Source organism: Pterocles gutturalis, unplaced genomic scaffold (genome assembly GCF_000699245.1).
Source record: "Pterocles gutturalis isolate BGI_N339 unplaced genomic scaffold, ASM69924v1 scaffold38568, whole genome shotgun sequence".
NCBI lineage: Eukaryota > Metazoa > Chordata > Aves > Pterocliformes > Pteroclidae > Pterocles > Pterocles gutturalis.
In genome coordinates, this window is record NW_010127023.1 from 12459 (window position 1) to 12799 (window position 341).

Here is a 341-nt window from a genome sequence, read left to right on the forward strand (position 1 = left end):
TTTCAAAGGAGGGAACAGCCCCTTGTAGCCAGTCAATTAGATGCAGTCCTTGGTGAGTCCAACTCTTTCTCAGCAATAACTGAGATCCTTTCAAAACCATCAGAAGGGTTGATCCGCTCATACTGCTTGGCATGGTTTCAAGACACGGAGTAAAGGCAGCAAAGACATGGTCTCAGCAGCCGCGATTTTTGTGGTGTCACCCCCATTTTCAATTACACAGAATCCAGCTCTCTGACAGCCAAGGAGCAGAACCTAGACATGGGACTAGTCAGAAATAAACTGTTTCTGAAGAGCCTGACACATGCAGAGGGCTGGCTGTGGAATTATCAGTGGCAGTTGTG

The 341-nt window shown here is 47.5% G+C and overlaps 1 protein-coding gene across 1 annotated transcript in view; it reads left to right on the top strand.

Moving 5' to 3' along the window:
* ACOX2 (acyl-CoA oxidase 2, branched chain) overlaps positions 1 to 341 on the top strand; it is a 16466-nt gene that overhangs the window by 11971 nt on the left and 4154 nt on the right. The gene's annotated exons all lie outside the window — the stretch shown is intronic.